The 24,442-nt window shown below is 40.4% G+C and overlaps 1 protein-coding gene across 1 annotated transcript in view; it reads left to right on the top strand.

The window, feature by feature from the left end:
- Positions 1 to 24,442, top strand: part of LOC128696851 (allatostatin-A receptor) — a 307,199-nt gene that overhangs the window by 251,742 nt on the left and 31,015 nt on the right. Inside the window, exon 3 of the mRNA XM_070096192.1 lies at positions 4,632 to 4,724. The gene's annotated coding sequence lies outside the window, so the exon portion shown is untranslated. The remainder of the gene's footprint in view (positions 1 to 4,631; positions 4,725 to 24,442) is intronic.

The raw sequence follows: 24,442 nt of genomic DNA, 5'->3' as shown, positions 1-24,442 counted from the left end.
ATGTAAAACTGGTCAATTAGCAAGAACTCAATTAAAATTAAGTCATTTCTAAAATTTTCTCTTATACGCTTAAAGATATACTTTTTTCATTAATGTTAATGTAAAAATTTATAATTTTGCACCAAAAGGAACTTAGAAAACTTACCTAACCTTATTATAACAAGAACAATTTATTTTAGCCTAACCCAACTAAATATATTTTAGATTTGTTTACAATAATTTAATACTAAACTAACACAGTGAAATATATTTTTTTCGTTAGGTTCAGAATGATTTTGGCGAAATTATTGCATACACAAATTTTCTCTTGTCCTATATGGCAAGATGAGCGTTGCTATTTAAGCCAAGATCGCAAGTTCTGCCTATTCGGCACGACATATATATACATATATATATATATATATATATATATATATATATATATATATATATATATATATATATATGGAGGAGGTGAATGTATTCAGATATTTGGGAGTGGACGTGTCAGCGGATGGGTCTGTGAAGGATGAGGTGAATCATAGAATTGATGAGGGGAAAAGGGTGAGTGGTGCACTTAGGAGTCTGTGGAGACAAAGAACTTTGTCCTTGGAGGCAAAGAGGGGAATGTATGAGAGTATAGTTTTACCAACACTCTTATATGGGTGTGAAGCATGGGTGATGAATGTTGCAGCGAGGAGAAGGCTGGAGGCAGTGGAGATGTCATGTCTGAGGGCAATGTGTGGTGTGAATATAATGCAGAGAATTCGTAGTTTGGAAGTTAGGAGGAGGTGCTGGATTACCAAAACTGTTGTCCAGAGGGCTGAGGAAGGGTTGTTGAGGTGGTTCGGACATGTAGAGAGAATGGAGCGAAACAGAATGACTTCAAAAGTGTATCAGTCTGTAGTGGAAGGAAGGCGGGGTAGGGGTCGGCCTAGGAAAGGTTGGAGGGAGGGGGTAAAGGAGGTTTTTGTGTGCGATGGGGCTTGGACTTCCAGCAGGCGTGCGTGAGCGTGTTTGATAGGAGTGAATGGAGACGAATGGTTTTTAATACTTGACGTGCTGTTGGAGTGTGAGCAAAGTAACATTTATGAAGGGGTTCAGGGAAACCGGCAGGCCGGACTTGAGTCCTGGAGATGGGAAGTACAGTGCCTGCACTCTGAAGGAGGGGTGTTAATGTTGCAGTTTAAAAACTGTAGTGTAAAGCACCCTTCTGGCAAGACAGTGATGGAGTGAATGATGGTGAAAGTTTTTCTTTTTCGGGCCACCCTGCCTTGGTGGGAATCGGCCAGTGTGATAAAAAAACAAAATCATATATATATATATATATATATATATATATATATATATATATATATATATATATATATATATATATATATATATATAGGTAGTAGGTTGGTAGACAGCAACCGCCCAGGGAGGTACTACCGTCCCGCCAAGTGAGTGTAAAACGAAAGCCTGTAATTGTTTTACATGATGGTAGGATTGCTGGTGTCCATTTTTCTGTCTCATAAACATGCAAGGTTTCAGGTACGTCTTGCTACTTCTACTTACACTTAGGTCACACTACATATACATGTACAAACATATACATACACACCCCTCTGGGTTTTCTTCTATTTTCTTACTAGTTCTTGCTCTTGTTTATTTCCTCTTATCTCCATGGGGAAGTGGAACAGAATTCTTCCTCCGTAAGCCATGCGTGTTGTAAAAGGCTACTAAAATGCCAGGAGCAAGGGGCTAGTAACCCCTTCTCCTGTATATACTACTAATGTAAAAGGAGAAACTTTCGTTTTTCCTTTTGGGCCACCCTGCCTCGGTGGGATACGGCCGGTGTGTTGAAAGAAAGATATATATATATATATATATATATATATATATATATATATATATATATATATATATATATATAATGTCGTGCCGAATATGTAAAACTGGTCAATTAGCAAGAACTCAATTAAGTCCTCTCTAAAATTTTCTCTTATACGTTTAAAGATATATTTTTTCATTAATGTTAATGTAAAAATTTATAATTTTGCACCAAAAGGAACTTAGAAAACTTACCTAACCTTATTATAACAAGAACAATTTATTTTAGCCTAACCCAACTAAATATATTTTAGATTTGTTTACAATAATTTAATACCAAACAAACACAGTGAAATATTTTTTTTTCGTTAGGTTCAGAATGATTTTGGCGAAATTATTGCATACACAAATTTTCACTTGTCCTATATGGCAAGATAAGCGTTGCTATTTAAGCCAAGATCGCAAGTTCTGCCTATTCGGCACGACATATATATATATATATATATATATATATATATATATATATATATATATATATATATATATATATATATATATATATATATATATATGTGTGTGTGTGTGTGTGTGTGTACTCACTTAATTGTACTCACCTAATTGTGGTTGCAGGGGTCGAGAATCAGCTCCTGGCCCCGCCTCTTCACTGATCGCTACTGGGTCCTCTCTCTCTCTGCTTCCTGAGCTTTGTCATACCTCTTCTTAAAACTATGTATGGTTCCTGCCTCCACTACTTCACTTGCTAGGCTATTCCACTTGCTGACAACTCTGACTGAAGAAATACTTCCTAACGTCCCTGTGACTCGTTTTAGTCTTCAGCTTCCAGTTGTGACCCCTTGTCCCTGTGTCCCCTCTCTGGAACATCCTATCTCTGTCCACCTTGTCTATTCCCCGCAGTATCTTGTATGTCGTTATCATGTCTCCCCTGACCCTTCTGTCCTCCAGTGTCGTCAGTCCGATTTCCCTTAACCTTTCCTCGTACGACATTCCCTTGAGCTCTGTGACTAGCCTTGTTGCAAACCTTTGTACTTTCTCTAACTTTCTCTAAAATTATAGCACCAACGAGGCTCATTTACCTCTCCTGCATGATGCCAAATGTTAAAAAAAAGTTGCAAAATAACTAGCAGTTGGTACACTGGTGTGTGACAAGCGTGTGATATTCATCACTGCTTTTTTTGCTGAAGAGCATAAAAATGGAGAAGCCTTGGGACGAGGTTTTACAGAAAGTTGTAAACAGACGTGTGTGTGTGTGTGTGTGTGTGTGTGTGTGTGTGTGTGTGTGTGTGTGTGTGTGTGTATGTGTGTGTAATCCTTTCGCAGCTGATCCATAATCAGGAGAGGAAATTTTAGACTATCATTTGGTCTGTCCTGAATAAAAATCACGACTTGACAGTCAAGGACAAAACTAAACGTCACCTGAAGTTAATTGAAAGCTGTTTCAGCCAGGGTACTGAGACTTATTCTTCATGCGTGATCCTTCAGTGAATGCATTCATTTGCGGCGCTCAGGGGACTTAAAGAAGCTCGTCTTCAACTGACTTCCTGGAACAATTTGCACACTGAGGCTTTCATCAAGCTGCACTCTGTATATCATAACTGAGATTGTTGGAACTGCTGTGCTAAGAGGATCTTTGAAGCCAGCAACATCACTTTCAAATTGACAATATCTCGTCGGCAGAACCGTATATTTTGTATCGTGGATTGTTTGCAGTGAATTGCCGTAAATCGTCCATTTGGGGATCCTTGATTTAATGGACCTCAATTAAACGGAGTTTGTATACACAGGAGAAAAATCCACAATGCAACGGCAGTTTGATTAGGGAAAAATTCAATTATTCGCTGTGGGGTGATGGTTTTTCTCTGCTGGTTAATGCCACTGTCTATCGTCTTGAAAAGTAAGTTACAGAGACATACATTCAATGATATCTCTGCCAGGTTCCTGGATAATAAAGACAAGTGTTTCTCACGGTACCTTATTCATGTACCTGGGTAATAAAGACAGGTGTTTCCCAAGGTACCTTATTCATAATCATTAGGTTCTTTCCCTCTATTTGTTTACACGTCATGACTAAACAGAAGACTCACGTTGAAGAACAAACTATTACTGGAATGACGTTCCTCTACATTAGAGCTTCATTAAGCCATGAACGAAACATTGTACCAGTGAAAGCTGCTTCTACAACGTATGTCTTTGCTTAATATTGTTTGCAGTATGCGATGAGGCTCCCAACTCCATGCTAGAGATGAAGATGATGGTGGATCTAGAAGAGAAGACAGAAATGGGGAAGAGTAAGAAGCCACGTGTTCAACACTTGGCTATCTTTATATGTCAAAACCTTTCGCCTCTACAACAAACTTCTTCAGCTAATACAATATTAAAATCACCTTTTTTTTTTACACGTTGAAATTTACAGGCTAAGAGCTGTTATCCTACGTATTGGACTGAAGATGTCCACTGTACGGGAGAAATTTTTCTGCAAATAAAGATACTCAAGTGTTGCATATATGTCTCTTTGCGTAAATATTGCATATGTGTCTTATTAACTAACACGAGAAATGAGGAAGTCAAGTTGCAAGAACTTTCTCCGTCTAATTAATAATACAGCGTCAGTGTTTGTTTTCACTTCCTCTAAAATCGCTTAATAGGATCAACGTCAAGAGCAAGATAAAGAGAGTATATAATTATTATTATTACTATTATTATTATTATTATTCGGGAGATTATTATTGTTCGTGAGATTATTATTATTTATTATTATTATTATTATTATTATTATTATTATTATTATTATTATTATTACAAGTCTTTTTATTTCATTTCAGAAATTATGGAGTCTTCAGCTGATGCTGTAATGAACCCGCGTTGGAGACTGAAGAAAGAAATGAGACAACACAGCTGATGTTTCTCGCAGCAGAGTAAGTTGAAAATTCACTTTTTTGTCCATGTCTCGAGACTTAATTAAGAGAGATGAGAGACGATCCAGCGATCAAAGAAGACTACACAAGAATTAATCGAGAGTGTGAGTATAGATGATTCCATATCTGAATACCTCGCTAAGGATCGAGAGGCACTGAGGACACAAGGTAATGATGAGTAAACTGTATAAAAGGGAAGAGAATTGGCTGTCACATACGTATCAGGAAACCGGTGGATTTCTTATTGTGTTCCAGCTTCGTGAAACTGTAAAAAGATAATATTGCTACGTGTTAAGAGAGTTTGTTTTTATACCTGATTGCCAAACAATGCGAGATGCGCTACTCTGATCTTCCCTCTTGATTGTCAAAGTTGATTACGTATTTCTACGTGCCTCATATGTGAGACAAGTGGTGTTTTACCGTCGCTGGATCCTTAGTTGTAGGTATTATATCCAACATAAATAAAATCGTATAGGAGAAATATATGAAACAGTATGGTATAAACTTTGGTAACCGATACGGGTATATTGGTTTAAAAAGACACGTGGGAAAACACTAGGACATAATTATTGGCAGACGTTTCGGTTCTGTGTTATGAAACACGCTAAGTCACGGGGTAGGAGGGAGGAGTGGCCGCCAGCACAGCTGGTTGTTAATCTTAAATAACTCGAAGAATCATAACAGAGACGGGTGCTGACAGTTCATACCAGGTCTGAATATCTGGAAGCAGCGTTGTTAGTGGCACATGTGATGGTTGATTTAATCGACATTAACAATGAACTAAGAAATCACATGTAAGAAAAGGGGGAAAACTGCGTGAGGAAAATAGGGAAATAAATATATTTTTTCGAATTCACAAATTGAGGTAGAAACACTCTCTGGGCAGACAATGAGAAGTGTTCTCTACATTAGAAAAACTGTCAATGCTGCGTCACAGCTTCAGGAAGACTGTCAATATTGCATCATAGCTTCAGGAACTGTCAGTGGTGCATCACAGCTTCCGGAAGAGTGTAAGTGCTGCATCACAGCTTCAGAAAGAGTATCAGTGGTGCTGCTTAGTGTCAGAGTGTCAGTGGTGACTCAAGCGAGGATCTACAATCCAAAGCTTCACTCTCATTAAGTGCTGCATCAGAAGATTTCAATAATTGAGAAATTTCATCTTCCTGAAAATTCCATCTGCAATCGACCGCAGAATTATGGCGATAATCCGCAGACTGGTAGCCCGCTGATCAATATTCATTAAATTCCTCTCATCACGGCTTCTCATAATTAGAATTTTGCCTGAGCTGCGTCCCAGAGAGCGGTTCTACCAGATTAAAGCAGTTTTTTTTCTTTTAAACGATACCTTTACGTAGTTGGAAAGAGGGAAAGAGGCTTCTTCCAGCGAGATGGTGGCGTTGATACCCAGTTACTGGGGGAGGGGTGATGATACTTATTTACTGGGGGAGGGGTGATGATACTTATTTACTGGGGGAGGGGTGATGATACTCAGTTACTGGGGGAGGGGTGATGATACTCAGTTACTGGGGGAGGAGTGATGATGTCAGGTTACTGGGGGGGAGGATGTGATGAAACCCAAAGTCTTAGCTTCTATTACCGTACCTGGAATATTGTTCCACGCATCAACAACTCTCTTTGGAAACCGGTACTTGCCTATGTCCTTTTTAAATCTAAATTTATCTAAATTAAATCAGTTATTTTTAATTCTTATTTGATCTGATGGAGCACAGGATGGCCCCCTTACGGATTTAGTGCTTCCCCATGGCGAGATGAGTTTTAGGGCTTATTTGCCACGGGCTCGAACTCAATCCACTCCGTGATTTGTGTGCAGTCAGGTGCTTACGATTTCATAAGTCATGTGACGGGAACTTCATTCCAGTGAGGGGACCAAAATGGAGTCGAACTTGAACCTTAATAATGTGAGTCAAAACTCTAGAGTGGACTGGTGAGAGAGGCTGAGAGAATGCATGAGAATGTTTCCGGAATCGAGGAAGAGGACAAGTGTCTCCTGGCACTGATCACATGGTTCAGTGTCCGCTGAAAAAAAAAAAAACATACCACGGGCGGGGTTAGAACCCGCTATCAGAGAGTCATAAAACTGGCCCAGTGGCTAACGCGTCGGTGTGGAGTTTTATGACTCTCTGATCGCGGGTTCTAACCCCGCCCGTGGTATGGTTTATCCGCTTAATTACCCCAGCTAAGTTAGACGCCCTCATTTAAAAAACAAAGACATAATTAAATAGTCACAATTCCGTGGGTGGAACAGCTCGCCATAACTCGCACCTACGCGAGAAACCTTACGACGACATTTCGCTCCGTCCTAGACCATCGTCAGTACACATGACTGTGACTTGATAATGGTCCACAGAGGACTGAAACATCATCCATAATACAGCATAAGAATGGAGGAACGCTGCAGAAGGCCTACTGACCCATACTAGGCAAGTCTTTTTCTAAACCAACCATTCTCACCCTCCGACTTGTGGGTGACGACACGGAGGTCTAGCCTGGAGTACTGGTAACGCCTACTCAAGAACTAATGTACAAGAACACTTAAGCTACACATGTGATGTACACCTGAGCAGGTGTGGAGAATTTTGTGATATATATATATATATATGTCGTGCCGAATAGGCAGAACTTGCGCTCTTGGCTTAAATAGCAACGTTCATCTTGCCATATAGGACAAGTGAAAATTTGTGTATGCAATAATTTCGTCAAAATCATTCTGAACCTAACGAAAAAAATATATTTGATTGTGTTTGTTTAGTACTAAATTATTGTAAACGTATTTAAAATATATTTAGTTGGGTTAGGCTAAAATAAATTGCTCTTGTTATAATAAGGTTAGGTAAGTTTTCTAAGATTCTTTTGGTGAAAAATTATAAATTTTTACATTAACATAAATGAAAAAAATATATCTTTAAACGTACAAGAGAAAATTTCAAAAAGGATTTAATTTTAAATGAGTTCTTGCTAATTGACCAGTTTTACATATTCGGCACGACATATATATATATATATATATATATATATATATATATATATATATATATATATATATATATATATATATATATATATATAATCCAGTTTAAGAAAGTAAAGAGTTCTTGACTAGTGGTGCACAGGTAACTTGCAGCCTTAATGACCCTCGTGTAGTCGATAGGCTCTAAACTTAATGAGCCAATCGAGCAGATAAGTTACTAACCACATTATTAACTGGTTAGTTAAGTAAGCACACTAATTACAATTTAGGTAACACATTCTTATTTAACTTCCATTGTTTTGACAAAACTGCACAAGCAGGAAATTAGTTAAGTTAATAATTATATTTTGTTACTATAATCAGTTAAATAAGTATAATTATGAAAGACCGAGACTTTTGCCCGGGGTTTATTAGCCAGTTAATAATAAAGGATTAGCTAAGTAAGATAGCCGGGTCTAGCATGACCAGACCCAACACTAAGACCAGTAGGGACAGTCGGGTCCACACAGAGTCTGAAGCTAATGACTTAACTACATGGTTATTGACTTCATCCTGCCGGCGTCACCCTCCCTGCCTGGTTCACACTGTCACCCCCTCCTTATACCCCTGCCAAGGAAACGCCCCCTACCCCTGCCAAGGCAACTCCCCTATTTTTTCCTACCAGGTAGCTTTTCCAGCTTCCCTGATCCAGGTAACTCCTCCTGGTCCTGCCCATTCAATTTCCTGTGATGTGGGATACGATTTTTATCCCTATTTTAAATTATAGAATAACGCTGGCCCCATCCTAGCAGTTCTTTTTATTTTGTTTTTACAAGTACATGATACAACTAATACTGACCTTTACTGACATCTGTAACACTATATAGGAAGCCCTTGGTTATGCAGAGCATTCCCGGCAACTTAGGTTAATTTTGACCCCAGCATGCGATCCACACCAGTCGACAAACACCATATTGCATCCATCAGCTGGGTCAGGTCATGGAGGATCAGAGATAAAGTAAACACGTGACCTGGAAAGCCTCTAGCCACTGCCCTGAGATGAGGTCAGTGCGACGCAGGTAATCAGGGAGTCATGATAGGCCCAGTTTGGAAGCTGAATGTTGACAGACTCAGGTATGAGGGATAAAAGAATCTGGAAGGTTTTGCCAAAACCCAGTTGACACACACATTTCCTCCCATTGTTTGTTAATCAGTCCCTTGTTGACCGAACTGCTGTGTGACTGATTTGTTTGGTGACTATTTCATTCATTGACAGTCTAGGACCTTGGAAACTGTGTGAAGTATGTGTCCATGTAACTGGTGAGAGATATTATACAAAGAACAAAAAGGAACAATACTGTTATTGGAACAATACACAAATAACCCGCACATGTGAGAGAGAACCTGACGACGTTCCGGTCCGTCTTGGACCATTTACAAAATCACACTGAGATATTATATATGTATTCATCCTCCATCCCATGGTATTATTTACATGTATACTGGTTTTCGAAGTAATTTTAGAATATATACATGACGGGACGCGCCCCATATTGACATTCATCAGGTAATGCTATGTGGTTTATAGCAGCAGTCCTACAATGACCCACGTGAGCTAGTGATATGCACTATCAGTGCTAGGTGACTGCACCTACAGCTGATAGACCTGTAAGTTTAGTCAGGAATAATTAGCATGAATGTATTGAATTATAAAGATTCTGCAACTTGCGTTGTTAACCATACATCTGCCCTCTCCTGCCCAGGTAACTTACCGTAGTCCCCCCTCCCCAAGCCTCTTCCATCGCTGCATCTTCCACAGCATCTTTCATAGCATTTTCCTAGCATCTTCCACAGCATCCTTCACAGCATCCTCCCCAACATCTTCCCCAGCATCTTCCCCAACATCTTCTCCAGCATTTTCCCCAGCACATTTCACAGCATCTTCCCCAACACATTCCACAGCATCTTGCTCAGCACATTTCACAGCATCTTCCCCAGCACATTCCACAGCATCTTCCTCAGCATCTTGGAGGAGTCTCAGCTTGCCTTAAGAGTCAAGAAAATGTTGCTCTCGTTAATCTTTCGTCGTGATATATCATTAACTTCACCTCTGCAAGTGACTTTTTACCTGCTGCTTGACCGACGGAGCCCTGGATACATTACTGGAACCTTGGATACCTTGACGGAGCCCTGGATACCTTGACAGAGCCCCAAATGTCTTGAAGGCAGAGCCCTGGATGTCTTGAAGACGGAGCCTTGGATGTCTTGAAGACAGAGCCCTGGAAGTCATGTAAACATGTAGTCAAGTAAAGTCACGTAAACACAGCTCTAGTGTTTATCACTGTTAAGAACACTGTCACCATCGTTGGTGTTATTTATTCTCACCTCCAAGGACGTGCAACATTAGGAAAAAGTATACTTGGCTAGTAATGCTGTCAGCATAGTTGCTGATCCCTGTGTTATATAGCATAGCATATAGTATCATCCATGTGCTTTAGATAGGAGATCCCTTTTAGGCCTGTGACTTTGTGTGACGTCACGGGATGCGCATGTGTACGTTCGTACCTCTACCTCGGCCTCAGTCGGCGTTTTGACACAGGCAAGGACAGGCAGAGGCTGGGCTCCATTTCTCATCATCACAGTCTGACAATATATCGTTACCATCCAACAAGTGTGTCTACCTTCAACCCTCGATATCTCCATTTAAGAACCCTTACGATAATGCAACTTACTCTACTAGCCAAGTGAAGATTATATCGGGCCAGGAGCTTGTGGTAAATAATTGAAAACAGTTTCGTAATACACAAAAAAGGTTGACTCTAAATGCGATTAGCTAAAATATATTACAAGGACACCACTGGATAGAAATTACTTTGTCTTTGTACTTATGTATACCTGTACCTAAATAAACATACAACCTCTTTTCGTTAAGTAACCCCAAAGGCTTTAGCGCTTCATGTAAAGCACGTAAAAACGACACTTATAAAATGTCCTTTAAGTTAATAACTTTAAGTCATAAAGCTAATTTTATCTTAGTTTTAAAGTCAATTGTCTAGGAGTCGTGTTCTTCTCCTGGGCAGGTGAGGAGCAGAGAACATTCACCTTGTAGGTGGTGCCATCTGTTGGTAAGTTTCACTACTGAACAATACCATTCCTATGGACTTCGTATATTAACTATTTTTTTTTTCTTAAAGTTACTTGGTTGAGAGAATGATCCGCTTTGGTCGTAGATTCCGCATGATGGTCGTAGATTCCACATGATCGTAGATTTAGCATGATTTACCTGGAGAGAGTTTCGGGGGTCAACGCCCCCGCGGCCCGGTCTGTGACCAGGCCTCCTGGTGGATCAGCGCCTGATCAACCAGGCTGTTGTTGCTGGCTGCACGCAAACCAACGTACGAGCCACAGCCCGGCTGATCAGGAACTGACTTTAGGTGCTTGTCCAGTGCCAGCTTGAAGACTGCCAGGGGTCTGTTGGTAATCCCCCTTATGTGTGCTGGGAGGCAGTTGAACAGTCTCGGGCCCCTGACACTTATTGTATGGTCTCTTAACGTGCTAGTGACACCCCTGCTTCGTAGATTCCCCTGGTCGTAGATTCCACATGATGGTCGTAGATTCTGCATGATGGTCGTAGATTCCACATTGGTGCTCGTAGATTCCGCATGATGGTCGTAGATTCCACATGATGGTCATAGATTCTGCATGATGGTCGTAGATTCCGCATGATGGTCGTAGATTCCCCATGATGGTCGTAGATTCCCCATGATGGTCGTAGATTCCCCATGATGGTCGTACATTCTGCATGATGGTCGTACATTCTGCATGATGGTCCTAGATTCCGCATGAATGTCGTAGATTTGTACATGGTGGTTGTGTATTCACTGTACAGTATACCCACAGGCTGATGTGACCGTGTTGGTCTGCATATTTTCAGCACCAATAGTCTGATTGATCTATATGTGTAAGCGCTTGTGTGTGTATGTGTGTGCTCCCCTAATTGTGGTTGCAGGGGTCGAATCTCAATTCCAGGCCCTGCCTCCCTGCTGGCCACTACCAGGTTCATTCTCTATCATACCTATTCTTAAAGCTATGTATGGATTCTGTGTGTGTGTGTGTGTGTGTGTTTGTGTGTGTGTGTGTGTGTGTGTGTGTGTGTCTGTGTGTCTGTGTGTCTGTGTGTGACTGTGAACTCATCTATTTGTGGTTGCAGGGGTCGAGTCGCAGGTTGTGTGTGTGTGTGTTTAAGCCAATTTGCTATGCAGTGATTGTGCAGTTGGCTTGCCTGCATAGTCTAATCAGTCTCCACAAGTCTGCAACTGAGATGGAACTCCTAATGCGATAATTACTAATTCTTGTTATGATATAATTATCGGGGTGGTAATTGCCTGCTGGTTTATTGGTAATGTCGACTGTTGAGAATGAGCCAAGAGCGTTGGGAATGGGAGGTAATCAGGTTTGATGTGAGGAAGGTAGCTCCGATTCCTTGGATTAAGAGTAAATCATTAAGACATTACTACAAGGCATTAACGCCCTACTACAAGTCATTAAAACCATTCTGGCTCCACCATAAGTCATTAATGCCCTTACTGTAAGCAACTAAAACATAACTGCAAGTTAGTCTTTTGGTCTCGCTGTCATGGCTTGTTAACCAAAACTTAAGTCTGAGTAAGAAAGCTCTTACTGAGACAACGTTTCGCTCTGTGCAGAGCTTTACTAAGTAATTTGTTAAGCTGTACAAAGTTTAAAATGTTCCTTGAAAAGCATATTCTGTGACCTGTCTTTCTTCACCTTCACATTCATCATCATGGTTGTTGGAGAAGCTACAGCAACGTACCGTAGATTACACTGATCGTTAGTTATTGTAAAGGCCTCGTTAAAGTGGTTTGTGACACGTGTAAATATGAAGAGATGGCTGCAGTTTGCACACACGTTGGGTGTCAGGAAACCCAGGATAGATGAGTGAGGTGGTCGGTATTCACAGCAAGGTGATCGTGAGGGGGGGAAGGACAGCTGCTCAGTACTCACAGTAAGGTAGGTCTTGAGAAGTGAGTGAGATGCTCAGTACTCAGAGCAGAGAGGTCATGAGAAGTGAGTGAGGTGCTCAGTGTTGTGTGCTGGTTCACGTTTCAGCTCACCCAGGTCCTTGTGATAGCGTATCCACTATTTATTCGACGCTTACAAGACCAACCTCCATCCAGTGGTCGTCTTAGCCAGCTGTAAGCACGGTGGCAACAGCCATCAAGTAGTGGTATACAGCTCTAGAATGGCCTAGTGACCGCTGTTTGCTGTGGCACTCTGACCTTTCAGGGAAGGGCTGGGTGAATGGTTCGACTCCCTTGTCTATGGGATGATCATTCTTGGACGGACGGTTGGTTCACAGCATATTGGGTACATATCTTGTTTTTTTACGATGGCACATTTGCTGTTGGTAGAAGTGAGAACTCGCGGGTTACTATTATGTTATATTGTTGCCTTGTATGTAGTGTATATAAGGTACATAGTCTGGTGAAGGAATATGCTTAAATGAGAAATAAGTAAGTTTGCTTCCGTGTTAGATTGCTAGTGATAGTTATTAGACATACATTACGGAACAGTCAGGTACTGCATGCCTGTTACATAAGTGTTGGAAGTTGTAAGGAGTGGGTTAGAGGCTTTGTCCTCACAGCATGGTGGTCGTCAGAGATGGGTTAGCTGCTAGGTACTCACAGCAGGGTGGTCGTATTATTGGGTGGGTCATCTGCTCAGTACTTGCAGCAGGATGGTCATATTGGGTGGGTCATCTGCTCAGTACTCGCAGCAGGATGGTCATATTGGGTGGATCATCTGCTCAGTACTCGCAGCAGGGTGGCCGTATTGGGTGGGTCATCTGCTCAGTACTCGCAGCAGGGTGGCCGTATTGGGTGGGCCAGCTGCTCAGGAAGCACAGTAACAGTGTAGCTCGCTAACATGTAGCAGCAGTCATGACCACCCTCGCACCTTACTGTTATGATAACGATTATGTCCTCTGCTGTCGCTTAGTGCCTGAAGCCTCGGCTCTACAGTTAGTTCTTAATGTTTCCTCACTGTGATTACTCTTCATCTACATCTGCTGCCCACCTTTGTTGCTAAAAAAAATTAAATGTGTCACTAACTCCTCAAATCGCTTTTTCTTCCATCTGCCCCTGCCTACCTCTGCCGATGTTTATCTCTGATACTACATAGCTCTGCAGCTCATCTCTTGCAAGAAACCCAGGAGCTAGCTATCGCGTAGCTCTACCAAGAAGTCCAGGAGCTGGAGTTCAACACCTTCCCAGGTCCCACTACAGTGTCCCAGTTTTTAACTCTCTGATTTGCAACTCCTTCGTCTCCAAAGCCTAAAGGAATTCTCCTGAAGCTTCCTCTCATATCTGAATTACTGAACTTCCCTCCTCTTTATTGGATTAAACCTAATTACCTCAAATTCCCCAGTTATTGCATAATCTTTGCGGGTTCAGCGTTTCCCAAAGAATTTTAAAATAATAAAAATAATAATAATAGTAATAATACTGGTGAATGTCAAGTGGACACACAGCGGCAACATTGTAACAGTGCTTGGTCTCAGCCTCTCTCCATTTGCAGCTTCTAATGGTTTTCTCGACAAGTTTCATTACTCTTCTGACCACTTGCTGCACCACTTCCTGTACCATTTGCTACGCCACTAGCTGTACCACTAGCCTCATCGGAAATGGTTTATTCCTCAGGAAAGTGCTACCTGACTCGGGTCTGTGGTCCTACCGGTGCCGAGTACCAGTAACCAAGCAACCGCTGGTCACTTATGTCCTGGGTAATAAGGGAGTAAAACACTTCACTATTTCTGGTGATGTTTGCTTCAACTACCCCAGGCTAATCCTGTCCACTTTAGTTTTATATATTTACTCATATTTGATTCTAATATTTTCCTGGATATTTTAAAATGTTTTCATGAACTGTATAATATTTATTTTTTTTTTGGAATGGGTGGGATTCGAACCTGACGCTGAACGTGTCCCAGCCCCTACGCTCTACCAGTCAGTTTTAAACTGAACTAATATTATCTGGCATTGCAAAGAAAATTGTGATTGAGGGGGAGAATAGACAATAAAATAATGAAAGCTGGGATTCAATCTGGAAGATGAAGTATTTTTTTCTTTAAACTCAAGATTAATGAACGACTGTCAATGAATAAGCAGAAGACTGAGCGGAAAGTCGAACCGCGGTCCTGGTAGTAGCAGATTTCACATCAGCACTTCTGATGCAGACAAGTCACAGAAATTATTTTTTTTTATCACACTGGCCGATTCCCACCAAGGCAGGGTGGCCCGAAAAAGAAAAACTTTCACCATCATTCACTCCATCACTGTCTTGCCAGAAGGGTGCTTTACACTACAGTTTTTAAACTGCAACATTAACACCCCTCCTTCAGAGTGCAGGCACTGTACTTCCCATCTCCAGGACTCAAGTCCGGCCTGACGGTCACAGAAATGTTTCTGTAAAATATCCTAATCTTCGTGGCTCAGTGGTACAGAGTTGGACCTGCTACATACCAGGACCACGGGTCGAGTCCTCGTCCATTCTTCTGTTTACTTAATGAGCGCTCTGAGCAAGGCTTCCCATCAATAAGTTTTCCACATCTAGATAACTAAGTTAAAAGCTCTTTGATTTTTTTAATGGTGCCGATTCTTCATTTTGCTTTGTTTTCATTTTTCCTTCTGGGATCAGTTTTTAAAAAATGTATTAAGAAAAAAAGTTTCGTAGAATCAAATCGAAAAATGTATATTTTGTACATTTTCCTCAACACTACGTAGCTAACACTGGTCATGAGAATATTTCCTAGCATTTGATTAAGTGCTTTACCCCCTCCCTTTATCCCTTCCTCCTCCCTCACTCAACCCAGTCCCCAGTCTCTCTCTATATCTATTTATTTATCGATCTATCTATATATCTATCTATCTTGAAGACTTGAAAGCAGAGTGAACAATGTAATTTTAGGACCTAAGGAAAATCATTTATCAAAATTATTTTTTTAATGTGTGTATAATAACTCAATTTTGTCTGTCATTCTATATTATGTTTACCAAAACTCGATTACAGAAAAAACATTTTCTTCCTTGAAGTGAAACTGCTTAAAAATCTCTTACCCGGATCACATCATGGAACGTAACAGCACAAGCATATAGACCGTCACTGAGGCATGTCATGCGAAGTGTCTCTCTAAAAAGAGACCGAACACTACAGGAGGGAAGGACGAGTAAGGTCATCAATAATGCAAATATTGTGTTAACAAAGAACGCTGGAGATTGACGTTGCCAAGGCTCCCTTCCACCTGCTGGAATGATTTTGTGGGTAGAGGGAAAGGGGGTTAGGAGTGTTGGTGGGTTGAGAGGTACTGCAGGTGTGAGGGTGGGGGATGAGGAATGTTGGTGGGGTGAGAGATGCTGCAGGTATTAGGGTGGGGTGAGGAATATTGGCGAGATGATGGATGGTGAAGGTATGACAAATTTTGCTAAGATTTTGGAAGGGTGAATGATGTTGGAGAGAGAGAGAGAGAGAGAGAGAGAGAGAGAGAGAGAGTGAGAGAAGAAAAGGAGAATAAGAGTGTCATAAAATTCGTTTTATAGGCGAAGAACTCCTTGGTACAGCAGGAAGCACAAGTCCAGCCCCAGAGAGAGCCTCAAGAAATGTAAATGCAGTTCCAAGGAGAACACAGTAACCAGAAATCTGACAGAGAGTATGCGTGTACTAATTAATGAAACATTCAGTAACGTAGGATTTATTGCCAAGAACGTTCACCAAGTTCACTATAACTTCGTAAAAGTTACGTTAGCGTCAAAACACAGTTTTCGGGAAAGAGCCAAAACTACAGACAGAAAAGTCAATTGTTTTCTCGTCCACGAAGTGAAAATCTGGAGAAGTGGAGAGCGAACGAGAGGAGCTGCTATTAACTTCCTCGCCAACACTTGAAGTTTTCTTGTGGGAAAGTTAAACTACACTTTGATACTTCTAATATAATCTATTAAACACAATGTAAGGTCTTTTTGTCAGAATTATAAGGCTTTCTTGCATGAAATTTAATATATGTATCATTCTGAAGAAGTTGGTGGTCCTGTGGTTGATCAGTGGTTGGTCCAATGGTTGGTTCAGTGGTTGGTTCAGTGGTTGGGTAAGTTGGTTAGTCCAGTGGTTAATGTAGTGGTGGTTCATTGGTGGTCCAATAGCAGGCAGCAACACTACTCTATCTAGCCTAGTCTAACCTAACCTAACTTAGCCTAACTTAACCTAGCCTAACCGTATAACGTAAGCTTGATCATACATAACATAACTAAAAACCTAATGTTTAATTTTGGTCTTAACTAAGGACGTTGAGCAACTGACGCACATATAACACTGGGAAATGAACCTGGCTGTTTGGAAGGCCAGCCTTTCTTACGCTCTGGGAATATGCAATCAGACCACCCTTCTCTTTCTTGTCTGATTTCCATCAGCCTGTCGTATGTCTCATTAAGATGAGTAAGACACAACCATCTGTTCTGTACTCTAGGCGAGGGTGTTGTGACGTGCCCTCAGGACAGTGGCGTCGTAAGGGGACCCCCGCCCCGGAGGACACTATCAAGGGGTGACACTATAGTGCCTCTAAAGAAGGTGACACTAATGCCCAAAACAGTGTTGTAGCCACATAAGAGAAAAATCCTTCGTTTCTATATAGCCTCTTATATGATTACAGTGTACAAATGGGCCTATATAGGGAAAATCATTGATTTTGATGATGTGATAGACGATTTTGCAGGACTGAAGGCAAGGAAATGTAAGATCAGATTCACCAAGATGTTACCTGTACTCAAGGTCAAATCGGAACTAGTGTTTCTCTGATACTGCAAAGTTTTTCTTTATTTTTCAAGTTTTTTTTTCGGGGGGGGGGGGGGAATTGTTAAGATGAATAAATGTAGGATCTGTTGCTGTACTCAAAGTGATATTTGAGTTTGTTTCCTCAATATTACTACGATTATTTATTTTATCATTAATAAAGTTGAGAAGTATTCTCCTTTTCGGTTTATGGCCCTTAAACGTTCTCATTGCTAAACATTAGTCATTAGTCATGCAGTAGTGATGTAACTGGAGTTTACTCCCCCCCCCCCACCCTTGGATTTCATGGGAGTGACACCATAGATCCTGCCCCGGGTGACACCCACCCTAGCAACGCCACTGCCTCAGATGGTCCATTCCGATGGTCCGTGTTTTAAAGATGGTCCATAACTGTGACCCACATGTTTATGTTGATGCCGAGTTTGCTGGTTAGAGTCCTGCTGTGGAAAGAGAGATAATGTTTGTATATAATTTCTCCACTTCGCGAAATTCATTTTCTGAGCGCCTCGTCTTGCTAAGTGCTTCTCGTGTCTTCACATTATCCTCTTCTTTATGTTGATTTTGGGTTATTTTAATTATTTCTCCTACACTGTATTCTTTCCTAGCCAGGAATGTGTGAGAAAGAGAGAGAAAGAGAGAGAGATTGTGGGTTTTGACAATTTTGTGTGCTATAACTTAGTTTTTGAAGGAGGAGGGAGATATGGGTAAATTATAGATGAATTCTCTCTTCAAAAATCAATATTTCAAAATTTGTACATTATGTTCAGTCTAATAAATGAACAAAAAAGTATATTATTCAAAAGGAAAACGAGTCATTGAATGTGCCTCAAACTACATCAGTGTAAAGACATTTAACAAGACAGTTACAGATATCAACACTGATTTGGAAATCTATTTTCTTGCGTGGCTTGTGAACCTGTCTATTTAAATGATTTCATTCCGGTAATGGTATAGAAGCTGATGAATAAGACCTGTGCAGCACTTGGGTATCTATAATGATATCCAAATGTTGTACTTACGTCTTATTAATTTCAAATGGTGTTAGGAAGGTTTAATAACAGAAGCTGTGACGGAGTGTTTGCGCTTTGAGGGAGTCGGTAAATGAGGTGGTGGAAGGTCGTTGACATGAGTAATAAAATAATAGAAAATAAGTACAATAAAGCGAAACACACTGAAGATTAACAGGCAAACTTTATTCTCATATCAATACTCATTTCATTCTGGCAAGAGTACAACACGCGCTCGCGCGCGCACACAAACACACACTTTGCTGGTCACTTAGTCGCGACCAGTAAAGAGGTGGGGCCAGGAGCTATGCCCCGACCCCTTCATCTACAATTAGGTGAGTACAATTAGGTGAGTACACACACACACACACACACACATACACACGCACACGCGCACACGCACACACTCCAACACTTGCACGCAAGAGCTCTCAGAGTCGTCAGTTTAAGAGTGTGATCCTCTCAATTCATGAGAGAAAGCAGATCACCGGCGAGGTAAACAATCAATAGTGGTAATAGTTTTAACTTTATTTGCTACCTTCCGTCTCTCCTTTCTCCAGCAGTTGAGTTTCAAGACTTGACAAGCTGGGAGGAGTTCTGAAGCTGAAGGTGACACAGTGAGGTGAAGCGAATTGTATGATGTACAGAGCAAGAACAGAGAAGAGAATAAAGGGGATATATGTCACGCTTCTCAGGTACAGCTTCTGGACCTGGCTTATATGAAAACATAGATCTTATGGTCAGAAAAATGTTTAATGTGAAGTCATTGTCGAAATTGGCCAGTGGATTCTCTGCAATGTTCCTCCATTCTGATATTCTCTAAATATTTCATTTATGTTAAGTAATGCTAATGACTTTAATAGCATTAAGGTAAAGTAAGGTAAATTAGTTTTCGTAAACTTACGAGAGGCTGTTCAGTAGTTGTGTTTCACGAAAATATAATAATTCGTAAGACTTGTTTTCGAATATATATATATACATATATGTCGTGCCGAATATTTAAAACTGGTCAATTAGCAAGAAGTCATTTAAAATTAAGACCTTTCTAAAATTTTCTCTTATACGTTTAAAGATATATATTTTTCATTAATGTTAATGTAAAAATTTTTAATTTTGCTCCAAAAGAATCTTAGAAAACTTACCTAACCATATTATATAAAGAGCAATTTATTTTAGCCTAACCCAACTAAATATATTTTAGATTTGTTTACAATAATTTAATACTAAACAAACACAGTGAAATATATTTTTTTTCGTAAAGTTCGGAATGATTTTGGCGAAATTATTGCATACACAAATTTTCACTTGTCCTATTTGGCAAGATGAGCGTTGCTATTTAAGCAAAGATGGCAAGTTCTGCCTATTCGGCACGACATATATATATATATATATATCTTCTTCTTTCTTTCAACACACCGGCCGTATCCCACCGAGGCGGGGTGGCCCAAAAGGAAAAACGAAAGTTTCTCCTTTTACATTTAGTACTATATACAGGAGAAGAGGTTACTAGCCCCTTGCTCCCGGCATTTTAGTTGCCTCTTACAACACGCATGGCTTACGGAGGAAGAATTCTGTTCCACTTCCCCATGGAGATAAGAGGAAATAAACAAGAATAAGAACTAGAAAGAAAATAGAAGAAAACCCAGAGGGGTGTGTATATATGTGCTTGTACATGTATGTGTAGTGTGACCTAAGTGTAAGTAGAAGTAGCAAGACGTACCTGAAATCTTGCATGTTCATGAGACAGAAAAAAGGACACCAGCAATCCTACCATCATGTAAAACAATTACAGGCTTTCGTTTTACACTCACTTGGCAGGACGGTAGTACCTCCCAGGGCGGTTGCTGTCTACCAACCTACTACCTATAGTATATATATATATATATATATATATATATATATATATATATATATATATATATATATATATATATATATATATATATATATATATATATATATATATATATATATATATATGACCAAATCTCCTGAAAAAAATAAATGAATTCGGTTAATGGATCCTAGAACCAGGGTCTCCGCGGGCAGGTCTCCGACCAGTCATTGTAAACGTGTTGTAACTAACAGTAGATCGACAGAGGAAATGACTGATATATTGACAATTGAGAAAAGAAATAGTCGACATTTCGGTCCATCCTGGACCATTTTCAAGTTACGATGGTCTACCACATACCAAAGCGTCGTCTAAAGTCTCTTTCCCCAAACGTGCGTTAATTCTACGTTCCTCTGGGAACGTAGAATTATGAAATCCCTCTTGGAGAAATGTAGTGACGTGTTGGGAAAAACAGTGATATGGACTCCATAGAGAATATAGACAGATACACAGATTGTGATGCAGACTGATGCACAGAATATAATGTAACCTGTATACAAGATATAATCTACATTAATACACAAGATATAATGTACACTGATACACAGTGTGCAATATAAACTGAAGCGGAGGATATAATAATGACACATATAAGAGAATAAAAATCTGAGAAGGATGATGAATAAGCTGACATTAAGACGCATAAATGATGATAATTCCGAGCCTCTCAACACTGCTGGTCAACGTCAGGAAGGAATGACGCAACAGGGGAATAAGTATAGCTTATAATCATAAGATTAAAACAGGAAAATAAGTTAGTAGTTTTATAACCAATCTGGTCATTATAACAACCTGGTCATTATAACAACCTGGTCATTATAACAGCCTGGTCATTATAACAACCTGGTCATTATAACAACCTGGTCATTATAACAAACTGGCCATTATGACAACCTGGCCATTATAACAACCTGGCCATTATAACAACCTGGCCATTATGACAACCTGGTCATTATAACAACCTGGCCATTATGACAACCTGGTCATTACAACAACCTGGCCATTATAACAACCTGGCCATTATGACAACCTGGTCATTACAACAACCTGGCCATTATAACAACCTGGCCATTATGACAACCTGGCCATTACAACAACCTGGTCATTATAACAACCTGGCCATTATGACAACCTGGTCATTACAACAACCTGATTATAATAACCTGTCCATTACAACAACCTAGGCATTATAATCTGGCCATTACAACAACCTGGCCATTACAACAACCTGGCCATTACAACAACCTGGCCATTACAACAACATGGCCATTACAACAACATGGCCATTTGGCCAACTAGGCCATTTCACCAGCTTGGCAATTTGAGTAATTAAACTACATGGTTATTTGATTTAAGCTGACCATTTAAAAAACCTGATCATTAGAGCAATCAGGAAATTTCGCGAAAATGGAAATTTGACCAGCCTGGTCAGTGTTTTTAAAAGCATTTTTTCCCGGATATTCTGCAACGGCTAGAAATTTGTGGGTTTTAAATCCCTTCGTCAACAAATCCATGGAATCAGTGAGCGTAGCCGAAGGACTCAAAGAACAATTAAGGGAAATTATCTGGAACACCGCAATAAAATTGGAATTCAACTAAAAAAAAAAAAACTCTCAGAGTTTTGGCCTGTCATTGGAAAATTGCACAATGAAATTCGCGATGCTGCAATTAAAATTCCAGCAACGTATCTCCGTGAGAGAGGCAGAGGCCATGTCTCCCCTTCTCTCATATCCCGAGATATCTGGCAAGAAACATAATTGTAAACATAAATTTTGTAAAGAAATGTCTTTATTTCTCTCTCTCTCTCTCTCTCTCTCTCTCTCTCTCTCTCTCTCTCTCTCTCTCTCTCTCTCTCTCTCTCTCTCTCTCTCTCTCTCCCTTACAATCTTGTGTGATGAAGAATGGAAGAAGAGAGAGGACGGAGAATTATGGTAGTGAGTTGGTGGGGTGTTGGTGGCAGATGAATGGCTGTACGAGTACATGGGAGGTGTGTGTGTGTGTGTGTGTGTGTGTGTGTGTGTGTGTGTGTGTGTGTGTGTACTCACCTATTTGTGACTGTAGTAATAGTCTGGTCTCCTGGCTGAGTGGCGTCACTTCCTCTTAGCCTCGTGAGCCCAGTCATAGACTCCTACGCAGTGTTTCTTTGTCCAAGTCTTTACACTTCTTGACCACTCTCAGGCTACAGAAATATTTCCTAGTATAGTGAATTTATTTTATTAACTATAGGTGAGAAGTAAATTATTTCTGTATATTTCCCATCTCTCATGCCTTGAAATGAGATTAATGTCTATATTACAATTCCGTCACCCTAGTTTTTTCTCTCCTGTGAAGTGGGCAGGTTCAGTCAATGCCTTTAGCCTCTCTTCACAATGTATCCTTCAGTTCTAGAATCTGTCTGTCAACCTCTAAACATTCTCTAGCTTCTTCTGCAAGTGCTTAACTAAATAAGGGTTCCATGCTGAAGACCATGATAGCTAAAACGATGAGCATTCGCCTCTGCATATAGGCTCTCAACCGGGAAGGAACGAAAATATCTAAGCACAAGCGTAACCCATTTCTTTACCTTGTCTGCCTAGCTTATGTTACCCTGGCGATGAGAGTAGTGTGCGCCTTCGTGTGTTTTGCTCGATGTGATATTTTCTCTACGATATCTGAAGTTGCTTCCCGTCCAGTGTGTACTCCCTCACACGGCTTCTCTCGCCTTCTCCAATTTTCATTGCCTTGCACTTGTTGGGATTGAATTCCAGTAGCCACTCGTTTGACCATGCATGCTCCTGCAAATTGAAAAAGGGAATGGGAAGAGAGTACCTGGAATAGGAGAGAGAGAGAGAGTATGTGTGAAAGGGAGACAGAGACAGCACGGATACAAGAACACACCAGTCCCTCGTGTAATTACCAGTATATCAACTTGTAGCCTCGGGTAATTTTGACAAAGGAACAGCAGGAAAAAGAATTCTGCCGCTTGCTCGAGGCCTTAATTTGTGTGTAACTTAAAACATATGATAAAAACTTGAGGAACGGCCGCCGTATTGGAGAAATTATCCTAGTGCAACACACACACACACACACACACACACACACACACACACACACACACACACACACACACACACACACACACGCACACACACACGCACACTCTCTTACCCCTCTCAGACACTTCCAGTTTTAACTCATATATTCGCTCCTCCTCAGAATTTTTAGTATAATAACGCCTTAACAAATGAAGAAGTTAATGAGCGATGCTTCGTGAATTACCGACGTAAACAAAGTTATTAATCACTACTTCTCCTGACCTCACTTTCACTCATGTCCCAACATCTCTCACATCATAACAGGAATGGTACAGAAATACCGAAAAAAGGGGAACAAATTAAATACTTTAATACACTATGGAAAGCTGTGTAATTTACAGACGTTTTACAAACGTTTACGACTCGGTGGCTTGAAAAAGTTCCTAAAACAGAGCTTGTACACCAAAATTTGTAAACCAAATTTTGTAAACCAAAATTTGGTTTTACAGATTACGTTAAAGTAGTTTATTTATTCCAATTGTGATTATAAGTTAGGCACCGCAAGGTACCACAACTGTGATAAGTGAAGCTATGTGATATGTCACAAGAGATAAACTAGGCACTATAAGGTACCACAATAGTGATAAGCAAGGAACTCCAAGGTGCCACAATTTGACAACGTTACATCTTCAAGTGCGGAAGAAAGATGGTGTAATTCAGCAGGTAGGGTGGAAGATGCTATATATATGTACCTGTTTCCAGGCACCTCATTCAAAGCACCTGCATAGAGCTACATGATACTGTAGCGCGAAACGATCATCCTGAGATCAGGATCCGGGTGCTCGTTTCTCTCATTAGGTCGGGTATATACCCCTGGTTGAATCTTCGCAATAGTGTCCTTGTATGAAAGGATACACGTGAATACAGACAGGACATCTTTACTAGATACATTTCGGTCCTGGGTCCCTAGCCACATC

This window comes from Cherax quadricarinatus, chromosome 52 (genome assembly GCF_038502225.1).
Source record: "Cherax quadricarinatus isolate ZL_2023a chromosome 52, ASM3850222v1, whole genome shotgun sequence".
In the NCBI taxonomy this organism is placed as follows: domain Eukaryota; kingdom Metazoa; phylum Arthropoda; class Malacostraca; order Decapoda; family Parastacidae; genus Cherax; species Cherax quadricarinatus.
Note: the sequence above shows the minus strand (reverse complement) of the source record. Positions and strands in the feature narration are given on the sequence as shown.